Here is a 27960-nt window from a genome sequence, read left to right on the forward strand (position 1 = left end):
CTTTGATGCCTCTCCACACAGCACAAGTACCAGCGCTAAGATGTATTGTTATTTTTCTGTAAATCTTTTCCCCCCCTAAACTTAGCACAATGCCAGTGAAATCACAAGCTTAATGTGATGAGAGACAGTACCAGACTGACAGGGTTTGAATCCAGCTCTGCCACTTCCTTGCTGTGTGACCTTGGGCAAGTTGATTAACCTCTCTGTACCTGTGTTTTTTTCTTTCTTTTTTTTTCTTTTCATTTTTTTACAGAATATTTATTAAAGTGGTGCAATGTACAACTTCTTATTTGTCATTTGGAAGTCCTTTATTATAAAGGCAATTCTTTTGTCTTTTGACAAACAGCTGCCACAGAGGTTATTCTGTTTTTTTGTTTGTTCAATTTTTTAATTTGTAATTTTTGTGGGTACATAGTAGGTGTGTATATTTATGGGGTACATGAGATGCTTTGATACAAGCATGCAGAGTGAAATAATCATATCGTGGAGAATGGGGTACTCATCCCCTCAAGCATTTATTCTTTGTGTTACAAACAGTTCAGTTGTGCTCTTTTAGTTTTTTTAAATGTACAATTAAGTTATTCTTGACTACAGTCATGCTGTTGTGCTATCAAATAGTAGGTATAATTCATTCTTCCTACTTTTTTTGTACCCATCCTCTGATTTTTTAAATTATTATATAAAGTAGGCATAATGGTAGTAGCTAGATTATAAAAATGTTTTGAGAATTAAATGCAGACATGCTTAACATCATGCCAGGCATTAGCTAAGACGACTCTTAGCTAGTAGCAGTAGCCATAGCAATGATAGTGATAGTAGTATTGCTATTGTTATCATTATCCATGTACCATATGCGTCATCATATCAATGAAATGAACAAAAACACAGAATTTACAAATGACTGCCTATATAGTTCATCTGGAAAGAAAGTGATTCCTGACATAAATTCTCTGTAGTGAGGTTCTCCACTGTTTAAAAATAAACTTTGTATAAAGCTAAGGATCTACATTTTCCAGGTCTATAGATGAGAATGTGATGAAACAAGGGGAAGGCAACTAGATGGTGTAATAGATGGGCATGGAGGGCAGGACAAGAGAGCAGTAGAGGGTCACGGTTAAAGGACAGGCTCAGCAGTAAGGCCAACTTGAATTCAAAGCATGGACCCACAGTATCATTTTGGACAAGTAATGTAACCTTTCTATATCTTAGTTTTCTCAACTGTAGAGTAGGAATTTTAATAATATTCCTCTCTTATAAACATCTGTTCGTTTTCAATATCCATTCGCCCTTCTAAAAAGCAACATAGCCTGGTGCAGTGGCTCACATCTGTAATCCCAGCACTTTGGGAGGCCAAGGTAGGAAGATCACTTGAGTCCAGGAGTTCAAAACCAATCTGGGCAACATGGCAAGATCCTATCTCTACAAAAAATAAAAATACAAAAATACAAAAATTAGCCAGGCGTCATGGCATGCACCTGTAGTCCCAGCTATCAGGGAGGCTGAGGTGGGAAGATCGCTTGAGCCCAGGAAGTTGAGGTTGCAGTGAGCCACGAGTGTGCCATTGCACTCCAGCCTGGGTGACAGAGCAAGACTCTGTCTCAAAAATATTTGTAAAAAGAAAAAATAAATAAAAAGCAGCACTCTGAATTTCTTTGGGAAAAAAATTCCCTTCCCAATTTTCACCCCTGTGGTTTGGGTGGGGGAACCCTACTGATGAGCATGATTAGTACAATGCATCCTGTGGTCTCCGGGATTAGCTTGGAGATGGGCACACGAGTCTTCAAGAGGCAATGAGATATCCTGAGACTTTTGCTAATGCTTCTGAAAAAGAGTCTCTTGCTTTGATTCTCTGGAGTACAAAGCTAAGGAGAAATAAGGATTGAAGCCCTGGCAACCATCCTGTGTCCTTGTAGAAAGATGCAGTGTGAGAAAGGGGCCAGCGCAGGAGAGAGGGAATCAGTCAGACACTGAGGACAACAGCTGGGTGCTGGATCCAGTCATTCCTGAAGCTGCTTGACCCCAGGATTTTTCAATTTCAGAAGCCAATAGTGTTGACAACTATATAACTTTCAATTATGCCTTTTTGGCACAAACCAACCAGAACTGAGTTTTCTAGCCCTTGCAACAGAAACCCTAAATGTTCCTCTTACTGATCAGATTAAATGAGAAGTCAAGTCTCCTAACATACTTAGCACATAGTAAGGCTCCCACACAGGAAGTTACTGGGGTTTCAAGGTGACTAGAAGGAAATCTTAGTACCAGGCAAAATGACATGCTGGCTGAATCCTAAACCTTTTCCTTCCTTTCTAAAACCAACACTTCTTCAGCCTATCTAAGAGTTAAACAGACAACAGCACACCAGCCAATGACCTGCTAGGCTAATTAGCCCAGAATTACAGGCGTTATGTGGGCTTGCTGGACTTGCCAGGAGATGCTGTTCTGCAAATTTGGAGTGAAATATTTAATTAATCAAAGCTGCTCAGCCAGTTGTCAAACCAAGTCAGCCAGTCAGCATGCACCCATCCAGGCAGGGGCCAGGGCTCTGAAGGAAGATGCCAGCGCGAACTTGTTCTGGGCCTTCCCTTTCCTTCACCACGGAAACCGATCGAAAAGTATCAGCCATGATGATAAATGTAGAATACTTGCTCTTGGCACCTGACATTTCACAGCTCCAGGGTGTTCAGGGTGTTCAGGGCGTCTGGTGGCAGGCTGATAACTGCCCCCAGGGTTTCCACAGCACCATGCCAGAGCGGTCAAGATTACATGCTTTGGAAAGGGAACATTCTCACTGATGGACCAGCTCAGGGAAGAAAAGATCAGGTTGTGGCTTTGTTTTAGATGTACATATAGCCATTTATTTTTAATTGTTATAATGCATATTTTAAAATTTAGTTTATTATTTTGCACATTTAAAAATAGGGAACATCTTGCATATTTCGATTAAAAATAAAAATAATAACAGAAACTGCTATAGTAGGCAGGATGCAGTGTTTCACACCTGTAATCCCAACACTTTGGGAGGCTGAGGTGGGAGGACAGCTTGAGGTCAGGAGTTCAAGACCAGCCTGGGCAACAGAGGGAGAACACATCTCCACAAAAAAATTAAAAAATTAGCCGGCCATGGTGGTGCATGCCTGTAGTCCCAGCTAAGTGGGAGGCTGAGGTGGGAGGATCCCTGGAGCCTAGGTGGTCAAGGTCACAGTGAGCCATGATCATGCCACTGCATTCCAGCCTAGGCAACAGAGCGAGACCCTGTCCCCCTCCAAAATAAATTGCAATAATGGATTTATATTTATACGTTGTATTTATTTTTACAAACACATATACACATACACACGTACATATAAATCCATTTAATCCTCACAACACTCCTAAGAGCTACATCCTGTTATTATCACATCTATTTTACCAATGAAGGAGCAGAAGCACAGAGAGGTTAATCCACTTTACAAAGTCACACAGACAGCAACAAACGAGGATTCAAACGGAAGCAGTGTGCCTTGGAATCTGTGCCCTCAACCTTGAGGCTGAACTGCCTCTCACTGCTTCTATGTCATGATTTAGTTTTCAAATCACAAAAATAATACGCTCATTGGGGAAAAAAAAAATGGAAAGTACAAAAGAAGAAAAAAGCGACCCCCAGAAATTGCTCCACAATCATATATTTTGTTGTATATTTGTCCAGTCCTATTCTGTATGAGTGGGTATATGATTTTATGTAAAAATAGGATAATATTTGGCATGCATTTTTATAACCTGCTTTGTCACTAAATAGACAGGAAATATAAAAGGATATCCAGGTATTCCCTGTCCCCAGTTTTTCTAAGAGGTGACTGTTAGGTAACAGGGGTACCTTAATGGCGCCGGTTCCAGGTTCTTCTCCCCTCCTTGACCAGGCACTGTCTGAACCCGCCAAAGCAGGGCCAATCAGAAAGAAGCATCTCCCGCCTTCCCTTAGGCCCACCCCACGTAGGCCCAAGGGATATAAAACCCAGCACACCAGCAGCTCTCTCTCTCTCTCTTCTCTTCTCCTCTCCTCTCTTCTCTTCTCTCCTCCTCTCTTCTCTTCTCTCTCTCCCCCGCATGACCTGACCTCTACCTCTCCAATAAAGATCACTTGGCTGCCACCGGTGTCGTCTCTGACTAGCCTGTTGCCCTTCAGTGACCAGCAAAATAGTCTATGTACATACTACCAAATACACACACGGGAAGTTTTTTAATATAAAAAACTATATATGTATTTCTGTTTTTACACATATGGTGGCCTCTTATACATAATATTTATGCCTTTCATTTTTTTCTTTTCTTACATTAGATTTTCTTGAAGACTATTTCTTATTTTTATGGAAAGAGCCTCTTCATTCTTTTATAAAATGGCATTGCATTGGCCGGGCATGGTGGCTCATGCCTGTAATCCCAGCACTTTGGGAGGCCAAGGTGGGTGGAGCACCTGAGGTCAGGATTTCAAGACCAGCCTGGCCAATATGATGAAACCCTTCCTCTAGTAAAAATACAAAAAAAATTAGCTAGGCGTGGTGGTGCACACCTGTAATCCCAGCTACTTGGGAGGCTGAGGCAGGAAAATTGCTTGAACCCGGGAAGCAGAGGTCACAATGAGTCAAGATTGCGCCACTGCGCTCCAGCCTGGGTGACACAGTGAGACTCCATCTCAAAAAAAAAAAAAAGAAAGAAAAAAAAGGAAAAATAACTGCATTGCATTATATTGTGTGCTTGTACCACAACATATTCCACTAGTGCATATTGGTAAATATTAAGGTTATTTCCATTCCTAAAAAGGTAACATTTGAACTGAGACCTAAAATAAGGTAGAAAGGTAAAAGGTGGAGAGAAAGGAAAGCAAATAGACTGAAGATGTAGCAAATAGCACGTGCAAAGGCCCTGAGGCCCATAAAATGGAAAGGTTTCCAGGGCAGGTGCCCACACCAAAGTGAGGCATCAGATTCTGGGCATTACTGGTTCTGGTGAAAAGACCCGCTTTCCTTCTAAGAGTAATGGAAGCTACTGACAGGGACGCATTTTGGACAGTTAAATAGGAAAGCCTCACCTAGGCTAAAACCTGAGCTTCTCCACCCCTACCAGTGGGGATTCAGGGCCATGGGAAGAAGCTTTGTCTACCATCCTGTTGCAGGTGACCAATGCTTGTCTACCTCCTTCTAGTTAGCCCCACTGTCAGAACTCAAGGAACTTCCTTCATCCTGCCTAACCCCCTTGCATTCTCCCCCAAGGAAAATGCTCTCTGAAGTGTTAAGAATTCTTGTTATTTCCCTCCCAGGACTGGGTATATAAAGATACAGGAGCGGTGTTAAGCCTTCAGTAATTATCACCTCTGTAGAGGGAGGAGGGAGTCCAGATGGGGTCAAGAGGAGAGCGAGTTTATTTTCCCAGTGGATTCCATGTTTTCATTAAAGCCCAAAGCCCAAGCTCAGGGCATGTGTGTCTATCCCTGGATTAAAAGGAAGGGAGATCATTGCCGTGGCTGCCTGGTCTTTTGAAGGAAGAGACAGTCTTCAGCACCACAGGAGCAAGTTGGGTTTGGCCTAAGCTGGGTGTACTGGCAGCATCCTCATAATTTAATTGCCAGTTTTCATTTGATTGGATTAGAATAACCCTTCCCCATGTTTATGTGACTCTAGAATGCTTCCTCCTAAGCCCTAGTTCCAAAATGAGAAATGTTCGTGTTTTGATTAGGATTTTCCCATTTTATGAGCTTCAGAGTTCCCTGAAATGCCAAAGGAAAGAAAATAAAACAGGGCTGAGACAGAGGCAGAAGTGGATTCTCGACTTTAGAACTATTCTAAGACCCCATGAACCGTACAAGGTCTGGGGTAAACTCATATACTGGATTCTAAACCACACTTTTAAAATTATCCTCTCTTCTAGTCCCCAAGTCTTTTGCTGAGAAGACGCCAGCAACAAATGTCTGGCTGGTGTACGTACAACCATGCCTGGCCTAAGTGATTCTACACCTTTGACAGTAGGATGGTTGTTTTTAAATAGTTTGATAATTGATACTGTATGTTTTGAGCTCTTTAAATGTGTTAACTTATTCAGTGCTCTCTACAGCCTTATAAAGTGGGACCTATTGTTATTTCCATTTTACAGATGAGGAAACAGAGGTTCAAAAACTTAGCCAAGTTAAACAGTTATTAGTGGCAGAGCTGGAATGTGAATCTGGGTAATCAGGCTTTAGAGCTGTGCTGTGCAGTCCAATATGGCAACTACTGGACACATTAAGCACCTGAAGTGTGTCGAGTTCCCATTCAGATGTACTGCGTGTATGAAATACTCACTGGGTGTCGAAGACTTACAGGGTTTTGAAATGCTCACTGGGTTTTGAAGACTTAAAAAGAGAATGTAAAATTTGCCATTTATGGTTTTTTATTTTAATCTGATTGCATGTTGAAACAAGGATACTTTAAACATATTAAGTCTCATAAAATACACAATTCATCCTGTCTCTATCTTCTTTTCCTCCCTCAGATGGAGTCTCATTCTGTTGCTGAGGCTGGCGTGCAGTTGTTTGTTGAAACTGGTTATCTCAAAGGTAGCAACTAAAACACACTGCTACCAGTCCTAGGATTAGGGACTAAAGGGAAGATGTTAGAATTATTAAAACTTAGAAACTTAAAGGAGGGGCCCCATGAAACTGAAACTCGGCTAGTGATTCTGAGTTCAGAAAAGGGCTCCCATTGGCTGGATCCCTGATTTCGAAGGAAGGGGCACTGTCGGCTGGTACTGTTGTTTCCAAGGGGGAACATCATTGGGAAAAAATGCAAACCACTGGGGAAAAATGCCAATGGGATTAACCTGTTGATATGAGAAAGCGCCACTGCTGCTGAGAGTAGAGTAGAGGAGGTAACCCAGTGCTCATAGGAGCCACGTGTAGACAGGAAAGCGCAAGTCCCTTCACATCTTCAAAGCCATTTAATCTCCCTCTATTGCTCTCCATTGGCAAAGTCCAAGAGGAGGCCTCTGGCAAAGCATAAATGACATGTTCAGAGTCCTGGCCTTAGCATTACAGGGCAGAGCATAGCGGGTGAGTTTGGAGCTCAGACAGTAATGACTGGCGCTGTGGCTGACATCCTTACCAGCCTGTAACTGCCATGAGCACAAGGATTGAACTTGTCCACTGCTCTTCTCTTAGTGCCTACAACACAGGGAACAGAACATGGGAATGAAGGGTCAAAGACCTTCACCTTGGAATGGGGGCAAAAGGGAAGTCACTTCTAAGTCCCAAGCCAAGAAGCAGTTGTTTGAGGAGTAATTTAAGGATAGCTGAAGAAGAATGAGAAATGATAAAGTCTGTTATTGGTTTCAACATTCCAGTCCACAGCTTCCTTTTACTATGGAGACATATATCCCCAGCTAAGGTTGGTGCAAAAGTAATTGCTGTTTTAGCCATTAAAAGTAATGGTAATTACTTTTGCACCAACCTAATATATTAAGCATGTTTTCTAAACCTCAACTGAGATTATTGGCTTGACTAAGTAAAAGATGGACCACTTCAAATCCAGACTTGGTCAAAAAGTTGGGAAGTATGGCAGCTACAGCTTATGTTCCATCTTCTCCAATACCTAGCACATACTAAGAGCCAATATGTATTTGTTGAATTAGAAGGGAAGAAGGGATGAAATAGCATGCAAGAATCGATCCATCTAGAGGCTCTCCAGATCATTCATGCAGTAAGAGGATGCCACATGCAAAGAAAATCTTGGACAGGGTTGAAAGAACCAATGGGACTTTTTGAATGACTCAGAGTAAGGATTCAGCAACAGTGAGCTCCCATCGTTATTATCAATATTGTTATTTTTCAAAAAACTTTTAATGCCTATTAAAGACTACAAAAGTGAGACTTTTAATAATGTAAATATTCAATTTGCTATTGCCCCATTTAATAAATAATGTAAGAATAGTGTTTTTTTACCTTAAAATCTTATAACTGTTTCTGTAGATTTTGAGCCCTTCAAATGTATTAATGTATTCAACTTTCTCAATTGCTTACTGATTTTAATTCACTCTTTTTATTGTTGTTGTTTTTTGAGACTGAGTCTCACTCTGTTGCCCAGGCTGGAGTGCAGTGGCATGATCTTGGCTCACTGCAACCTCCACCTCTCAGGTTCAAGCAATTCTCCTGCCTCAGCCCCCTAGTAGCTGAGACTACAGGCACGCACCACCACACCTGGCTAATTTTTTTATTTTTAGTAGAGACAGGATTTTGCCATGTTGGCCAGGCTGGTCTCAAACTCCTGGCCTCAAGTGATCCACCCACCTCAGCCTCCCAAAGTGCTGGGATTGCAGGTGTGAGTCACCATGCCCAGCCACTTAATTCACTCTACTTGTTTTTTAAAACAAATATGTGCCAGAGATGCATATTTACATCTAATATATTTGTGCACACACACACTGTATTAGTCTATTCTCATTCTGCTAATAAAGACATACCCGAGACTGAGTAATTTATAAAGAAGAAGAGGTTTAATGGACTCACAGTTCCACATGGCTGGGGAAGCCTCACAATCATGGCAGAAAGGAAGGAGGAGCAAAGGCATGTCTTACATGTCTGCAGGCAAGAGGGCGTGTGCAAGGGAACTGCCCTTTATAAAACCATCAGATCACATGAAACTTACTATCATGAGAACAGCATGAGAAAACCCACTCCCATGATTCAATTACCTACTACCAGGTCCCTCCCACAACTTGTGGGGATTATGGGAGCTAAAATTCAAGATGAGATTTAGGTGGAGACACAGTCAAACCATATCTCACACACATATGCATATACACATATATACATATAGATGTGTGTGTGCGTGTGTGTGTGTGTGCATGTATATATATCCCATCCCATAAGCTACTCATGACAAGAAGCACCAAGCTGATAAGGGATGATGAATTCTCAAGTTCTGGCTTACAGCTATTCACGTTAATCCCAGGAATTTGGGGATGAGTCTTCATTCTCTTCTCACTGGCTGTATTGTGAGGGTGGCCTAGAGTTAGATTTATCTGGGTGACTCAGAATGCTTGTTCTATGCTCCTAACATGCTGTGTGACCTTGGACAAGCCACATGAACCCTCAGGGCCTCAGTGTTCCAATCTGCAAACCGTTAATCCTCTCAAATGTTTATTTAAGCCATAAACAACTGTCCAAATAATTAGACTCCTCAGCCCCTGATCCATTATCAGAATTTCATGGAATTCCATGGGTCTTTCTCACTCTTAATGATGGAGACAAAGTGATTTCAGAGGTCCAGAAATGAGTTTTTGGCCAGGTACGTGCAGTAATAATAAAGGAATGGGATTCACACACAAAGGAAATGAGATTCCAAAGAAATGCCCCCATTCATGTAAGGGCAGAAGAAAAAGAGAAAGACTTTTCATACTGCTGAGGTTTAAACACTCAAGAACATTATACAGGCATCAGATATCTCGGGAAACAAGGGAGCTGGCGTCCCATTAGGTTAATACACATATGGAAAATGTTAAATGGGGAGGTGAGGGAAGTGGGAGTGTACATGAGCTCAAGAGACACCTCGATTTGTTTCCAGGAAAGGAATAAATTGGTGCATATGATGAACAAGCCAAAAGGTTGGATTAAACTAAGTCCCAACAGGGGAAATTGGCACAGAATGGATGGGCCAGAGTACATTTTTCTTTCTTTCCTGTGCGCGTGTTAGTGTGTGTGTGCACACACACATACAACGGTATCATTATTGTTCCTTTTCTATTAGTAAAATTTATCTGCTCGAGATACTTGACCAACATACCCTAGAAACTAAGGTGTTGTAAGTTCTAAATCTAATGCCACTGCTAACTTACTGAATGACCTTTGGCAAAATCATAACTTCTATGGACCTCAGTTTCCCATAATGGCATCTGGGAGTGGCTGCTTATGTAGGCCACAATGGATGGAGGGCAAGAAGATGGGATTCAGGATCCAAGATGTTTGTTGGAGGGGGCATGAGTTAGCCAAGTTTCCATCTACACATCCCAAAGTTACTCTAAAATTCATTCTGTTCTCTAAAGAGCTAGATGCAACCTGCACAGCTCTTTCCCCATGGTCTGTGGATGAGGATTGTTCTGAGTGGGGGATAAAGACAATGTCAGAATTCTATGGAACTTATAAGAATCTTTTTTCCATGTAGACGGTATAGATTAAATTTCATCACAGCATTGCCCCTAATAACAAAATAAATGGAAACAACCTACACTGCAAACTAAAGGAAATTGTTAAAGAATATATCATGGACACTTGCACACTGAAATATGGAACAGCCATTAAAAATAAGGCTTTCATCAGTTTGGTGGCATGGGACAATGCTCAGATCCACAAGTGTCACAAGCAGGACTTGGAACTATACATATTGTTAGAATCTAAGTGTGCAATATATGTGTAAAGGCCTGCAAATATTTAGGCACAGTTTCTTGTGAATTGGCTATGATCTATAGGCATCATCCAGCTTACTCTGTCTCTTGAATAACCTATGAGCTAAGAATCATTTTCTATATTTTTAAATGATGATGGGGGGAATCAAAAAAGAATAATATTTCATAACACCTGAAAATTACACAAAATTGAAATTTTAGTGCTCAAAATCAAGTTTTATTGGAACATGGCCATGCATTATTAATGGCAAGGTTGAATCTTTACAACAGAGAGCAGGTGGTTGTAAGGCAGAGAATATTTCTATCTGGCCCTCTACAGAAAAAATGTTTGCCAATGCATGCACTAAAGGACAGCTAGGAAGGAAACATACCAAAGAGCTTATTGTGAAATTGGTTAGATTGGACAGGTTTTTCATTTTATTCTTAAAAATTTCTTGTAATGTATACCTTTGCTAACAATTACTATTAGATGACTTTTTTGCGAATCAAAACATGCCCATTTACTACAAATTCTGCACATTTGCAGAAAACAGTCTTCTGGAACTAGGATGAGCAGTGTGAGTTTCCAAAGGATGCCAATAAAACTATCGTCTTCCTCCAGAATTTATATTCACAGCCACAGGACTGCTATCATTAACTGAGTGCCTACTATGTGCCAATATTGTGCAAACTTTTTTTTTCTTTACCTCCGAGACCTCGTTCAAATTTCACATATATCCTGTAAGAAGACTGCCATTGTTACCTCACAACTGACTAAACCAAAGCTCAGGGACATAAAGGTACTTCTTCAAGAGTACACAAGGAAAGATCTGAAATCCTAGCACTGATTTTTCTGAACCCCACAGCCCGATTTGTAACCATGAATCCCTGCCTCACATTTGGTGGGAAAAGGATGTGGAGGTTGCAAGCTTGATTCAGACCCTTCTTCCCTTAGATGGCAGGACAGGTAGCCATCGTGCAAGAGCTAAGTAGCTCTCCTGGTGCACTTGCCAGGGTGTACACAAAGGGTGTGCCGCTTTTTGTCACAGCTATGTGAGCTGTTGTGTCATTTGTCCTTTAAAACTCTATTCTGTGATCATATTGCTTTTCCACATAAGATGGGAAAAAAGCTCCAGCCACAAATTGCAAGCAGTGAGCTGAGCTGCTGACCAGATGTGGCTGTCTTAGAGCACTTGACCTGCTGGCTCATAATAGTTAACACGGGCTCCCCTAGAAAAGCCTGTAGTTAATAACATCCCCTTCTTCAATCCCCAGAGGCCTCTGCTTCCTCCAACTCCTATTTCTAATACGCCCAATGCATGCCAAACACAGAACAGCTGAAAAATAGAATGGGCAGATGCCCACACAAACACATGCCCATTTGGCATCTACATTGAGGGCAAAAGAAGTGAACCTGGGCATGAACATCAGCAGGAGAGATGTGAAGTAGAAGATAGAACAGATCACCAAAAGGTGGCTAAACATTATAATGAGAGATGGAGACAAATGTGAGGCATTCTTCAGAGAGGCAGAATCCAGTGAAGTTAACAGGCCGTGGCTATATTAAAAGGGTGACTGAGTCACCTATATTGCCTCTTGCCCCTCTAGACCCCAGAACTCGTCATTTCTCTTACCCAATTCCCATCCTCACCCTCACCCCATCCCCACCACAGCCAATAGTCCCAGGGATGTGTATCTAGCATCAGATACACCTAGGGTAGTCCCAGCTCTGCCATTTACAAGTCCTGGGACCTTGGGTAAGTCCCTTAATCTCTCCAAATCTCAGTTTTCTCATGTAAAATGTTATTAATTGTCACTTCCTTGGGCTGGTATGAGAATTAAATCAGAAGAAAAAAAATCAAGAGAAAAAATTGAGCACAGTGTTTGGTACATGCTAAGCACTCAATAAATAGTAACTATGTTATTATTATCATTTTTTGTCATTATTATTATAGCAGTAAGCTCTTTTATTTGGAGGTGTTTTTAATATCCAAGTTTCCTCCTGATTCAAGTGACAGGATGAAAGAGAAAAACTCTGGAAGCCTTTGAAATCACAGAGGAAACACAGGGAAAGGTGGAGTCCATGTGGGCTTTTGTATCATCGACTCTGGCAATCCGAATCATATCTCTGCACCAAGCAAGTCTCACTTTTCTGAGCCTCAGTTTCCCCATCTGCAAGACAGTGATTGTAATATTGCCCTCGTTAGGTTGTTGTAAATATTGTAAAACACAGAGTAAAATTAAAGCATCTCTACACATCAATTATTTCCTTGTGGCTCTGAGTAATGTGATTTGTAAAAACGGTGACTGAGCCGACTGTATTGCATCTTGCCCCTCTAGACCCCAGAACACATCACTTCTCTTATCCAGTTCCCATCTTTACCCTCATGCCTACCACTATGGTACGCAATGGTCCCAGGGATGTGAAGTTTCTTTCATGTTCCAGCCTGTCTTGTCTCTGAAAGGTCTGCATTGTGCTTTGAGCGGCTTGTGCTGGGTAGGTTTCCTTGCAACAGTTCCACGGCCCCGGTTCCTTTTGCCGACTGCAAAAGGAAGTGCCCAGGTGCAAATGAGAAACAGATTTCTCTCCTTTTGAAGCTTCCCAAGGTTGTAGACTGCTGGGTTGATCTGCCTTTTATTTTTATTTTTATTTTTTTGAGACAGAGTTTCACTCTTGTTGCTCAGGCTGGAGTGCAATGGCACGATCTCAGCTCACCGCAACCTCCGCCTCCCTGGTTCAAGCATTCAAGCTACTCTCCTGCCTCAGCCTCCCAAGTAGCTGGGATTACAGGCACCCACCACCACACCTGGCTAATTTTGTATTTTTAGTAGAGACAGGGTTTCTTCATATTGATCAGGCTGGTCTCGAACTCCCGACCTCAGGTGATCTACCCGCCTCGGCCTCCCAAAGTGCTGGGATTACAGGCGTGAACCACCGTGCCCCGGTCTGCCTTTTATATTCTTGATTATTAGGTCTAGGTTTGGCCCACAAAGGAATATTCTTCAAGACAAGAATAAGCACATAGAGAGAATAAGGTAGAGAGAAAATAAGGTCACATCTCAAAAAGCTTATCTCAGGGAGAGCCTCTCTTGGGAATGATGAGGTTGGGGTAGACTTGGTTGGCCATTGGGATTTGAATGAAAAGGTTTTGGAGGCCAGGCGCAGTAGCTCACACCTGTAATCCCAGCACTTTGGGAGGCTGAGGTGGGCAGATCACCTGAGGTCAGGAGTTTGAGAACAGCCTGGCCAACATGGTGAAACCCCATCTCTACTAAAAATACAAAACATTAGCTGGACATGATGGCACGCACCTGTCATCCCAGCTACTCGGGAGGCTAAGGCAAGAGAATCGCTTGAACCCGGGAGGCAGAGGTTGCAGTGAGTCGAGATCACGCCACTACACTCTAGCCTGGGCGACAGAGCAAGACTCTGTCTCTAAAAAAATAAAAATAAAAAATAGAAATATGTTCTCGGGGAGAGAGCATCACTGAGGGTACTCTGAGAGGCAAGGAAGAGAATGTCCAGCTGATGGTGCCTCAAATGAATGGAAGGTTACTTTTCTCACATAGCAAGAATCTTGTCTTAGGCAACTCTGAAGTTTTTGGGGTGGCTGATGATGGCAGGGATCTGGACAGCTTCTATATTCTCCTGGCCTTCCCCTCATGGTCACAAAGTGGCTGCTGTCTCTGTTGACATCTAGCCCTCAGAAGATAGAATTCAAAGTAGGGAGAACTGGGGCTGGCGGAAAAGGGTTCTGTCCTTACAGACATCTTTTATTATGGAAGGAAATCTTTGCTGCAAACCTGTATCAGGATGCTGCTTGTATCTTACTGGCCAACTTTGAACCAATTGTCTATTCTGGACCAATCGTTAGCCAAGGAAAAGGGGTTTGCTGATGTTGACCTAGATCAATTGTGATCATTCTCTGGGGCTTGGCTCACTGTCGCTTAAATAAATTGGGGGTTTTGTAAAGGAGAAGTAAAGAAAAAAGTGGTGAGGAGCTCAACAACAGCATCTGCCCCCAACAGAGATGCTCCTCAGAGACCACATAAGATCCACCTTTATGTCTCCCCTGCCTAGTGTGGCACAAAGTCAGGGCTCTGTAAATTATTATTAAAAGGAATGAATGAATGTATCCAATCTGGCTCCTACCTTAACAACTAGTATTTAGTAGGTGCTCAGTAAACATAAGTTGAACAAATGAGAATGCCTGTCCCAGTGCCTTGAAATGAATTGAGTGTACTCATACAACAATCTGTCAAATGAACTCTAATATCTGCTTCTCAGTTTCCTTATTTCTTAAAGAAATAGATGGAAACTAAGGGTAGGTGACAGGCTATTTATCCAAACTCTATTGAAACAACCAGACGTGTTGATCATGGGGTGTTTTCAGGTGGTAATAAACATTATTTGTTAACAGCCAGTAAATAAATGTAATATTTTCATCTTTGCAGGCCATATGATCTCTGCTGTGACTCTTCAACTCTGCCCTTGTAACATGAGAGCCCCTATAGACAGTAGATAAATGAAAGGGCCTGGCTGTGTTTCAGTAAAATTTTATTTACAAAAATAGACAGCAAGGCCAGACTTGGTCCATGGGCTATCATTGGCAGACTCCTGCTCCAGGCCACAAAAGCAGGATCCGAACCTGGAACATGGCCATCTAGCTCTCAGATGCCAGCAGAAGGCATGGATGTTTTGGCTTCTGTCTTAGGATCCTCTGAGAAGTAGACCCCAAAGCAGGGTTAGATGTGGAAGCAGTTAATTGAGGGAAGCGTCCATGAAGGATTAAGAAGGAAAAGCAGGAGTAGGCAGGGAGACCCTTCAGACCACAGTGCAGGCCTGACACCTCTGAAAGGAGAAGGGGAAGGAAAGACTGGAGGGAAGAGCCTTAGACCACCGTGCACTCCCAAGTCTTGACCAGGCTAATGGGGAGACCTCAAGCTAACACCCTCTGTTAGAGGAGCCTGTAGCCTGCAGGCATGGCCTGAGATCATATCCTGTCCCCAGGCTTGGTCACTGGCTGCACACAGCTCAGGGGAAACATGATCTCAGCAGGAATGCAGTCGAGGGTCCAGACAGGCAACTACTCTGAGCTTTTCTGTCAACTCTGCTCCCCAAAGCAGGAAATGTGTGGGGCTCATTTTACCCACAACTTCTCCAAAGGTCACTACTGGAGACATCATCAGAAAACACATCCACAGGCAAGAGGACACATGGAAAACACCAGCTGGTGTCTTCCCATTCAGCTGAGGACCAGGGGCTAAAATGCAGAAAGCCCTAGACATAGTTGGTGGCACTTGCAAAGTTCTCCAGAAGGTTCCATTTACTACTGTTGTTTTAGGAACCTTAATGTAGTCTTGGGATATCCTAATGCTGTAGAAAGTCCATCCCCATTCTGCAAGACCCTGGAGGAGTGAGAGTCTATTGCTTTCCTGGGAGAGGCTTGATCCTCTAACTACCTAGAAGGAGCAGGATTTCTCAGAGTGTGTCTGTGGAACCCTTGTCCACAGAAAGGGGAGGCTGTGTATAATATGCTAAACAAAATTACTCCACATTCAACTAAGTATGAGAATCATTTCTTTAAATAAAATTAAACAAATTCTTTGTCTGCAAATCTCCTCAGAATCTTTGGTCCAAAATTCTGAGAGTTTTCCAAACTTATATTACCATGAAGATTTTTTTCTTTTCTTTTTTTTTTTTTTTTAATTCAGCAGCTCATAGACCTAACACAGTGGAAAATCCAGTGTAAAAATCACAGGTCCAGAGTGAGTCTGTGGAACTTATCCTGGTTGTCTCTTTGATGAGTTTACCATAGTCTTAAGGAATATCCAGATAATAAGAATTACCACTGGCCTAGCGCAGTGGCTCATGCCTGTAATCCCAGCACTTTGGGAGGCCAAGGTGGGAGGATCGCCTAAGTTCAGGGGTTCAGGACCAGCTGGCCAACACGGCAAAACCCTGTCTCTACAAAAACAAAACCAAAAATTAGCCGGATGTGGTGGTGTGCGCCTCTAGTACCAGCTACTCAGAAGGCTGAGACAGGTGAATTGCCTGAGCCCAGGAGACAGAGGTTGCAGTGAACTGAGATCACATCACTGCATTCCAGCCTGGGCAATAGGATAGCCCCTGTTTTTTGTTTGTTTTTTGTTTTTTGTTTTTTGTTTTTAAAAAAAGAATTACTACTGATCTTTGATGGTCTTCTATAGAAGTAATGTTGCATCATGGCTTAGAGCATGGACTGAGAGACCAAGCCTATTTGTCTCAGTTTGCTCATCTGTAAAATGGGGATAGCTATCATCCCTACCTCACAAAGTTAGTGTAAGGTCAAAATGAACTATCATGTGTAAAAACATTTGAAACAGGCACTTAGAAAGTAGTATGTGTCACTCACTGCTACATGCTAGGAATTTTATATATGTCATTTTTATTCCCCTAAGAGCTCTTAGAAATTGGCTCAAAATGCTAAACCAAACCAAGTTAACATTTGTGACTTTGAAAGGGTTTTAGTGAAATTCAGGACCTGAGTTGAGGCGAGACGATTTCCTGGACAGACAATTAGAGGTCGCGAAACCACCAGAGTATGTGTTTGCAGCATGAATCCAGGTGGTGGCTTGACAATTTTCTCCTGGGCCCAGATGCATCGGAAACTCTACAGGGAAACATGGAGAGGCCAGAGCCCAATCCACACTTGGTGACATTCCCCAGAATCTTTCCAAAGTGTCAAAGGATATTGGAACCATGCTAGGGAATGCAGTATCGTTTTAAACATCGTGAAAATTAGTCACTTTGGAAACAATTTTGTTCTACTCTGTGTATTAAATCATTTCCCCATTTTATGAGTTATATAGAAAAATAATAATGAATTATTTCCCCCCAAGGTACTAGGAGAAATTGTGTTGCAATATTAGGTTATGATCTCTTGTACTATTTAATAGGTATTCAAGGCTGTTTTATTTTAATACACAAATAGAGAGATTTAGTGAAAAGGTGTGATGGGAAATACATGTTCCTGGATCATCGAGGTTTTTACATTGGGGTCCCTTCCACCTAACTCCTTATGAGAAATTACATCTCTGTTATAGGAGTATTTAGGGAACCAGGGTACCGGGTAAGTAAATTACCCTTTGGGCATGAGTTAAGTGTTTGGGAGAAGTTCACTGACTGCTGTGGGGTATTTCAGTGAATTACAGTCCCAGGGACCTGGTGATGGGTGGGGGGGATGGTAAATCCTTCTTACAATCAACTCTTGCTTTACTTTGTCAATTGAAAGAGCAGCAGCAGCAAGGATCCCATAGAATCTGAGATGACTCTAAAGTTGACTCTGGTTGACTCAGGAAAGTACATTTCATACAGAGATATTTGGCTCTACACTGAATTTACTATATAAAATGGAATGAAAGAATGAGAAAAGACAGAACAATGGAAACAATGGAAGGGAAGCAATATTGTGGAGTACCTACTATGTGTCAAGTACTGACAATTACAAACATGGTCATACACAAAACCTAATATCTGCCCACATGGAGTGTGGCAGGCAAGACATGCAAGTAATGTTCAAAATGTTTCACAACTGCAGTTGATAGACTCCTAAGATTATCCCACTTATCCCAACCTCCTGGTATTCACAATACTGTATAATCCTCTTCCCTTGAGTAAAATGTTTCTAATAGAATACAAATTTGTTGAAGGGATGTCAGCTCCATGATTAGGTTACAATAAGTTGGGACTATAGTCATGCTGGCCAACTCTCAATGTGCACACCTTCTCAGTTTGCATTTTTTGTTACAACAAGATGACAATTTAAGAGGTCTACGTGGCCAGGAGCTGAAGATAGCCTCCAGCCAACAGCTGGTGAGGAACTGAGACCCGCAGCCTTATAGCTCACAAGGAACTGGGTCTTCCCACCATCACGTGGGCTTGAAAGCAGACCTTTCCCCAGTTGAGCCTTCAGATAAGACCCTGGCCTTGGATGACACCTTGATTGGAGCCTTGTGAGAAACCTTAAGATAGATCACTCAGCTAAGCCCTGCCCAAATTCCTGACCCACAGGAACTGAGATAATAAGTACACGTTGTTTTGAGTCATTAAATTAGGGGGGATTTGTTATGCAACGAGAGATAATGCAACAGTCAACATAGCGCTTTCTTTGGGGAGCCAAATCAGGCAGAGACACTCAAGAGCAACTGAAGTGTCAGGGATGAACCCAACAAATTGATGTGTCACTGTAAGGTCTGGAAGTCATAAGGGAGGTGCTGAGGTAGCCACTGGGTAGAGGAGGACACTTAGGGAGATCAAGGAAATAGTTTTCTACTAGATGATATGATAATATTTCAAAATTGTAACAACTAGAATGGTCTCACCAGTACAAACTTATAATTCATAGATGTATAAAATTTCTGCACTGAATCTGACTTTTGTCTGGGTATGGGGAGGTGGAAAAAGGAGGAAACAGGAGTTAAAGAAAAAAACAAAGCATGCTGCTAGTACCCACTATATGATGGATATTCTGAGTCGCAAATGTCCAGGGGTGCACTGGGGCCAGCTTGAAGGTCTCACAAGAGTCAATTATTCCATATTCAGGAAATATAAAAGCCAGTTGTTTATCATCACCATTGGTAAAATTTAAATTATATATACTTACATTGCAATAAAGTATATTAAAGACAAATGTAATAATTATTAGTCAAAAATCAGCACTTTCTGATCATTTTATACACTTTTCTATTAGTTATTTTCCTCTATTATATCTGCATAGTAGAAATACAGAGTAACACTGTATTCCTGCACATCTCTCCCCAAATTTGTGTTCAGTGCTATTACATTGGTAGCTTGAAAGTGGTCACAGTGGTAGCAGTATTTACACCACAGAAAGGGGCAGACACTATAAATCATGGTCTTTTTTTTCATCTCTCTCAAGAGAGAACTAGTTGGTAAACATTTATCAATATACCACTGGCAATGGTAAACCAAAGTCACTTCTATACTCAAGGAAAAATCAGGGTAATGGAGAAGTAAGCAGTTAAGTACAATACAGTGGCTGGTATTGTGAGATAACAAAACACATGGGAACATGGAGGCAGGGCCCTAACCCAGGCAGGAAGAGTGAGGTCAGGGAAGGCTTCCTGGAGAGGAAGGATGAAAGTAAGAAGTGGTTGAGTGTGGGCCAAAAGATCTCACTGGAGCCAGGTGTGGTGGAGTGCACCTGTAATCCCAGACACTCAGAAGGCTGAGGCAGGAGCATCACTTGAGCCCAAGAGGTTGAGGCCACCCTAGGCAACATAGTAAGAACCCTGACTCCAAATAAGGAAAAAAAAAAAAAAAAAGCCAGCCAAAGTGGCTCACACCTGTAATCCCAGCACTTTGAGAGACTGAGGCGGGCAAATCACTTGAGCCCCAGGTGTTCAAGACCAGCCTGGGCAACATGGCAAAACCTTACCTCTACAGAAAAATACAAAATTAGCCAGGTGTGCTGGTATGCACCTGTATTCCCAGCTTCCCAGCTACTCAGGAGGCTGGGGTGGGAGGAGTCCGCGGGCCCAGGAGGTTGAGGCTGCAGTGAGCTGTAAGCCCTGAACTATGATCATGCCACTGCACTCTGGCCTGGATAACAGAGTGACATTCTGTCAAAAAAAAAAAAAGGTTTCATTGGAAAAAAATACTAACATGGAAGACTCGAGCTGTGGATTCAGTTTTCATGTCTGCTGTGTAACACAGATAAGTCTGATAAGGAGATGAGTTGGGAGCAGGATACCATTTACAATTTTGTCCAGGTCTAAAGGCTGATGACTTGTATACTAAAATGAGTGTCAACTCCCGAATATTTATAAGCCTTTGGTGTGTGTAGAGAAGGATGGTTGTTTTGAGATATAAAGTAAACAAACTTGTAAACAATCACAAAGGAAACAGGTCTCAAGAAATCATATTTTCTCAGAAATTCTCACTTCTCCACTCACATACACATATTACCTCCACTCCCAAGATCCAGTAAACTCATAACAGAAAACTTATGATTTTGTCTGTCTTTCATCCTGTCTTTGTAGCCCCATCAAGCTTAGTTGACCTTGAGTATATCACGCCTTAATGAGTACAGACTCAGCCATGCTTTGGCCATTTAAAAGCCTTTTCCTGTCCTCAAAGCTTGCACCTCCACCAGGCAGAAGGCATGAAGAAGTCTGTCTGACCATTGGCTGCCTCCAGTAACCTAGCAACACATGAGTTGCTTCTAGTCATCAAGACCAATAGCCCAGCAACCAAGAAGTCCCATGGTCACAAGGCATCCAAGCACAAGGACTTCGAATATTGTCATCCGGTGGGAAATGAAGGGAAACATTAGGAGGCAAAAGATGAAGGATCTGGAGAAGCAGAACCAGAATTCAAGCACAGAAGAAATACCAGATAGATGGAAATAAATTTTCCTCTTTGACCTTAAAACATCATTCCTGTTTTGGCTTTCAGGGTAGGTAACTGGTGGAATAGTTAATGCCCTATTCTGGAGACTTTCAAGAAGCAGGAAAGACTTTGAGACATCATAGTTAAGCAGTTTTTAGCATGATTTCAGAGCTGGAAGGCAGAAAGGAGCCATCATGCCTGGCTTAGACCAGCCATGATTCAGGGACCCACCTTCTTGTGAAATGGGAGCTGAGGAAGGACTCGTCTTCTCGTGAGATGCATGACTGACCAAGTAATTCATGGAAAACATCAGAGCTCTATTTCTAAGGCAGAAAAGATGGAATGGCTATTCAGTAGACAACCAAGATCCATTTATATCTCCACCCCCTTAGTCTCCTCCTTTCTCAGATTTTGCTCCCTAACATTGAAAGCTTTGGTGCCAGGCATCATGCTAAGCACTTCAATACATTACCTTGTTTAATCTTCACATAACATTATAGGTAAGTACCATTTTCAACCTTATTTACTGATGAGGAAACTGTGGCTCATAATGGTGACACAGCTTTCCTAATACCTTAGGAAAACCACAGTTACAAAGTGGTAGAGTCAGGACTCTTGAAATCGACAAACTCTAGGGTTGTGCTGTCTAATATGGGAGTCACACATGTACATGTGACTCTTTAATTTTGAAGTACAGTACAGATGGTCTTTGTCTTACAATGGTTTGACTTAAGATTTGTTGACTTTACGATAATATGAAAGTGATATACATTCAGTAGAAACCATACTTTGAATACCATACGATCATTTTGTTTTTCACTTTTAGTATAATATTCAACAAATTCCATGAAATATTCAATGCTTTATTATAAAATAGGCTTTGTGTTAGAATATTGCCCAACTGTAGGCTAATGTAAGTATTCTGAGCATGTTTAAAGTAGGTTAGACTAAGCTATGCTGTTTGGTAGGTCAGGTGCATCAAATGCATTTTTGACTTATAGAATACTTTCAACTTATAATTGTCTTATTGGGATGTAACTTCATTGTAAGCTAAGGAGCATCTATACTTAAAATTTAAAATCCAATTCCCTAATCCCACTGGCCACATTTCAAGTGCTCAAAGAGCAGTATTAGTCTGGTAGTAACCACATCGAAGGGTGCAGATACAGAACATTCAAATTACCATAGAAAGTTCTGGGACCCAGGTTCTTAATCATCCACTAAAATGACTTCACATGATTTATATCTCATGGACTGGCAGTTTTTGTGAAGGTTTCCAAAGCAACACCTTCAAAGGCAAGAAGATTCCACCTCTTCCCATCCCACTTCCAAGAAAAAGGCTCTACCTCAGCTTGAGGCTCCTAACTCTTTTCTGTAACTTATCAACAACCCACCTAACAGGTGAAGAGAAAAATTGAAATCCTGGGAGTGACTTGGAGTAGGAAGAACAGAAAAGCAACAATAGAGTAGTAGTGTTTGGACTTAGAGACACTCACAACTGCACTGTGGTTTCCCTGTTTCCCAACACCCTCTCCAGCAAAACCCCTGCCAGGCCCGCAATCCCAAACTCCTCCTAGTTCTCACCCAAACTGCCAATCCACAACAAATATGTTTCCCAATTCATGACAAGAAGACATTGTGTCAATAGCAGGTGACATTGTGGTGTTAGGTACAACACCCGATGAAAACCCAAAATACTCTCATTGTTCCACCCTCGCAAAAATTCCTCACGGGCCAGAGCACATGACTCAGTTTGTGGTCTGGTTAATTCCATTTCCAGACACTGGTGAGTTAGGGGACTGAGAATGGTTCTTCTTTAAAGGTGTTGTAAAAACCACAGTAATATTTAAGATAACACACGACTCTTTTCCTTTATTCGCCTCCCTTCCTGCTCTGCAGGGCGCCAAGTTAAGGCTGCCAGGACTAAGCTGGCCTCAAGAAGATGGGTTGTGTCCAGGAAAGAATATATACTCAGAAGACCCAAACCTCAGCTGGAGTCCTTCCCCTGCCATTTATCAACCCTCCAAGAAAGGAAAGTCATTGTTCTTTTAGATTCCATCTCTATAAGAAGGAGCTAAAATGCCAACCTTACACGGTTATTGTGAGGATCAGAGGAGACGATGGTTATAAAGTAGTGGCACATAGTAGGTCTTCAAATAAATGTTGCTTCCCTCTTCCCTCTAAGTATTGGATATTTACATTAGAAATTTTTGTAGCAATGAAGGTAAATTTAGCAAATATTCTGGACAAGGAACCAGAAATACCAAATCCTGGTAGTTGCTCCTTCCCAAAAGAGTGTCATCACAATGCCAGACGTATGGGAAGCAAAATAGCATTGTGTTATTAGTTGAGGCTTTCGTGATAAATCCCACGGCAGGGCTTAAGAGTCACTGGGGCTGGGTCACACCACTGTGAACAGTTTCTTTTCTAAAGCTTGCAGTCTAAACAGCCTCAGGCCAAAGTCAACCTCGAATCCAGCTCTCCTTCACCTTGTATTGCCTCAACTATAAACTGACACTAGACATGCAGGGGCAGGGAACAGTTTCAAAGAGGTGAGGCTGTAGCTCTGTGTTACCTAGCCAGAAAGACATAAAAGAGAAGAAAGACAAACAGACAGAGGATAATGCCCTCCCGTAAAAGCTCCAGCCCTAGAAAATGAAACCCAGCCAGAGTCCTCAAAGATTACGAATCAGATCCAAGTTATTCCTGGTAATAGAGGCAGTGTTTCTTGCCCTTGTATCTGATGAAGAGCATGGCGGTGGGGTGGGGAGGGGCCTCAGACTACACTTAGAAGGCTCCAATTGGCCTAATTACCTAAAGACTCATCCTATGATAATTCCAGGCTGGCTTTACAAAGCCCCTGAGGATATAGGTAGTTTTGTACAGTTATCTACCTCCAGTACAGCTTCTTGAGTCCAACCCGGGAGACTATGATCAGAAGGTCCAGAGTGGGCCCTGGGAACCTGCATTTAACAGGTTGAATGCACAGTCAGGTGCAGGAGAGACTCTTGTGGTTGGTGATTTGTTTATCCAGTTGTTTAGTTGATCTTCTGATGACTCATCCATTTCTCAGTCTGTTCCCATTTATGTTTTCCTCCTGGGTCTTGCCATTGGCTCTTTCCTTAATAACGTCTGCTTCTTCTTGGGTCCAGTGCCATGGCCTCCTCTTAAGAAATCTTTCCCTTCCTATCCACTTGACATTCAAAGCCACCATCTTGGTGAAAGTGGATTTTAGTAGGGAATACCATTTCTGGTTATGTATCTTTGAGACGGTTTTGTGACTTGGGAAATGTGTGTCCATCTGACAACTGAGTATGTTGGAAAAGTCTGGTAAGAACTTATCATGGAAATACGTGCATAATAAGAGCTCAAACATAAGTTTAAGGATCAAAGAACAACAGACCAAATGTGTAAATTCATGCATGCACACACATGCACACACACAGAGAAAATACAACCAAAATATGGAACATTCTGTGCATGCACATGAAACCCATATGGACCACGGAAAAGTCAATACACACATTGACCTACATTTCTCTAGGCAGGCTGCAACCCCCACAGAGGCATCTAGTTTCCTTCCTCAGGGTAAGACAATAGAATAGCAGCATGCAAAGCCCACCAGCATAATTCACTGTAACTCCCATTCTTTGCTCACATTCAACCTTAATCCATCAGCCTATCCCTGACCTTTTACTCTAAATTCCTTCTTTAACTACTCTATCCTTGACCACCTCTCCAGCCATCCTTAATCCTCCTCCATGGTACAGGAGGATTATTAAGTGAATCTCAGGGATGACATGACCACATCTTTCAAGTAAAGTCACCTTCCAAGGCTATCTATAGAAAACATTATGATGAGAGAGAGAGAGAGACAGAGATCAACTGATGATCTGTCTATCTATAGCACAGAAACTACAAGCCATCTCAGGAATATCAATACAAGCAAAATATCCTAGGCTTTTCTATTTAATGTCTACCTCCAAAATGCTCAGTCATGTCAGAGATAAGGAGAGATGTTATCTGCAGTCTATGACAGAAGCATGGAGGTACACAAGTACATGCGTTAAATTGGAAAGTAATGTAGAGATGGGAAGGAGTAAAGCAGTACATACACGTGTGCCCCATGTGTGCCAGCCTCCTATGCTGTCAGCAGAGCTCCAGCTCCAGGTGCCGAGAGGAGCCTGTGCTGTCTCAGCTACTGTGTGCTCATCTGCATGTGTTCTATTGCAAAGAGACATGTTGGAGATGCTCCTTCAACAACTTGCACTGAGATGTGTTTCTGCCCAGGGGTCAGGCATAGCAGTGCCCCCATAGATTTCCAGACCCATGAAATGTTAAAATGGAAAAGCACTAGGGTGTCCCAAAGTATAGTCTAGGGAATATCAGCCGCATTGCATGTAAAATCATATAAAGGAGGGAAACAGAGAGATGGGAAACTCTGCCTCAAATAAAGTGAAACTTGTTTCTTTCTTACAGGACTTTTCAGAAGCTTTAGTGTCTAAAGTTCATTGTGAATTCTGAAAGGGAGATAGAGCAGTCAATGCTTCCCAAATTGACTTGAGCACAGAATCTATTTCTAAGATCCTGCTTTCAGGACAACTGTCTTGTGAAACATTTTGAGACAAAATGCAAATTCAATCTAACTCTTTTCACCCACTCGACAGGTGGAAAAACTAAGGTCCAAGAACAAACAGATCAGTCGTAAATGGCACACGGGTAGTCGTAAATGGCACACTGGTTAATGGAAGCCCATGTCTACTGACTTCTGGTCTAGGATCACATCTTCACATGTCTCTCATGACATATGAGATTCTGGGTGAGGAATTTAAGTCATTCATTTACTCAGTGAGTGTTTCTTAGGCACCAGTTCTGTGCCACCTTCTGGGCTGGATTCTGGAAGCACAAAACAAACAAACAAACAAAAAGGCATGATTCCTGCATTCAAGGAGATTATAATTTACTGGAACACATAAGAAAGCAGTCAATTATGGCACAGGAAGTCCCTGCTTAGTTTCAATATGCACAGTTCCATATGCATGGTTCCAATATGCATAGATTCTACTTATTGCAAATTTTAAATAACGTCAGTTCCCCAATGACATGGTTTAAATTTAAGTTACTGCAGTATATTAATTGTGTGATTGTATAAAATACAACCTATGCTGCCTTTCAGTCACAGCAGAAATAACAGATGTGTATATTGAGCAGTGACTGATCATGCCACTTTGTTCCAAGTCTGCAGGCAGCTGGTCGCTGTGGGTCTGTTATTCAGGTCAGACATGGAGAGCAAAACATGTCCCTGTGTTGCCTCCTTGTCCCTTAGGGATCAACCTGCATGTCATTTTATACAACTGTATCATCAAAAGAAGGAATTGACCAACAAAGATGAAAGTGAAGCAAGAAGGCTGGTAATGCTGGAAGTTAAATTTACATAAAATGTAAACAGAGTTACAGAAAACAGCCGACTGTGGAAATATGGACACTGCCGCCATGTGAGGGACTCTGGATAGACAGCTAGTGGAACTTGGTGAAGGTGAACTTATTGACATAAATGAGGAAAGTGATGAAAAAGCTGAAGGTGTCCTAGAAAAGGTAATATCAGTAAGAAATTTCACATTAAAGGAACTCTTGGAGATATTCCACAGCATTGAAAGGGCAAAGAATAAAATGCTGGAAGTGAATTCGAACCTTGAAAGGAGACTGACTTGTCAAGGTGTTGAAGAGACGTTCACTTTCCTTACAGATCAAGTGAAGGCAAGCGTTGTTCAAACCACTAGATAAGATTTTAACAAAGAAATAAAACATAGTTCTCAATATTTTGTGTGTTTTAAAGTACAGGGTACAAAATAAGAGTTTTAATTGTTTGCATTTTTCTATACACTTAACTTTCAACAGTAAAGGGATTTTTTACTGTTTGGAGAAAAAAATCAAAGGTCACGGCACAATTGTTAATTTTTCCTATTGCTTAAGATTGCTTTGCATGGTTTCAGCCCTCATGTTTCCGCACTTTTGTGCAAAGAGAGGGCACCTGTACATAAACACACTCTGGGCCTCAATTTTTCTGCTTTAAGAGAAAATCCATTAGCATAACAATAGAAAAGCAGAGACACACCCAGATGAAGATGATTCCAGACAGGCTTAGTTTTGAAGGTTCTATACTTAAAAGCAGAAAGATGTAGGTGGAAGGCAAGCACAAAGTGTAGTACAGAAACCTGGACCTAGTGGCTGCTGACCTGTTACCATCCCTGGGCCCCCAGGGACAATGGAAGGAAGCTAACCAGAACCCAGAAAAGAAAGTGATGTTGAGCAGTGTGCCTCTGTTTGAGGAGGAGGGCCAGCCTGAGAGACTCTCCAGGAAGGGGGGCAGGGGACTGAATACCCCACCCTCACTCTCCTCCTCCTTCCCTATTCCCATTGGCTGACTCACCGTATTAGCCTGTTCTCACACTGCTGATAAAGACATCCCAAGACTGGGTAATTTATAAAGAAAAAAGAGATTCAATGGACTCACAGTTCCACGTGGCTGAGGAGGCCTCACAATCATGGTGGGAGGCAAAAGGCACATCTTACATGGTGGCAGGCAAGAGAGAATGAGAACCAAGCAAAAGAGGTTTCCCCTTATACAATCATCAGATCTCATGAGACTTATTCACTATTATGAGAATAGTATGGGGGAAACTGTCCCCATGATTCAATTATCTCCCACGAAGTCCCTCCTACAACATGTGGGAATGATGGGAGCTACAATTCAAGATGAGATTTGAGTAGGGACATGCCAAACCATATCACTTACTTGGAAGCCAGAAGGCTTTGTTGACTGTGTATAGTCAGCAAGTGGCAGCCCCTGGGACACAGAACAGGGTACAGAAGGGTAATATAAGATTAGAAGGGCCAAAAGGAAGAGATCTTAAATAGGGCCCTCTTTAGAGAAAATTATTTTCTGTAACAGGTAGCCAAAACCTCCCAAATTAGCTTAGACTCCAAAAGGGAATTAGGAGAAGGAAAGACAGCTGTCTGGCAGAAGTCAGTGCAGGAAGGACAGTTTGGCTCTAGGGGGAACTAGAAAGGCATCATGAGCCCAGACAACCTCTCTCCAAGCTTCTATCTCTGTGATCACCTGGTCTTTGCTTCCTTTTGCCTCTCCATGGCCAAGAGGCTTTCTCTATCCCCCCACATCATAA

This window comes from Nomascus leucogenys, chromosome 10 (assembly GCF_006542625.1).
Source record: "Nomascus leucogenys isolate Asia chromosome 10, Asia_NLE_v1, whole genome shotgun sequence".
Taxonomy (NCBI): domain Eukaryota; kingdom Metazoa; phylum Chordata; class Mammalia; order Primates; family Hylobatidae; genus Nomascus; species Nomascus leucogenys.